We start from the raw sequence: 368 nt of genomic DNA, 5'->3' as shown, positions 1-368 counted from the left end.
CAGTCCCATGACATGGCATTGGTGGTTGGTGTTTGTCATTCTGCTTTGCTAGTTATGGTTAAAAACTGTTACTGGAAAAGTACCTGTTTAAAAAAAAAAATCTAATATTATTAAAAAAAGAGAGATAACTTCCTAAAATATATCACTTATGCATAACATAAATTGCAGTAAATTATTACTTTGGAATACAGGTTGGCAAGTTTTTTTTTTTTTAAAGGCTTGACTTCTTTTTGTGTTAATAAGATGAGTGGAAACTTCTCAGCAATACCTAAGTGTTGCTGCAGCTGGAAATAACTTCTGCTGAAGCTAACACTTTATCAGTAGATCACTGCACTAGTATTAGTACGGTAATGAATATATAGAGCAAT

The sequence above is a fragment of the Puntigrus tetrazona genome, chromosome 22 (assembly GCF_018831695.1).
Source record: "Puntigrus tetrazona isolate hp1 chromosome 22, ASM1883169v1, whole genome shotgun sequence".
Lineage (NCBI taxonomy): Eukaryota > Metazoa > Chordata > Actinopteri > Cypriniformes > Cyprinidae > Puntigrus > Puntigrus tetrazona.
This window is presented reverse-complemented; position numbering follows the sequence as displayed.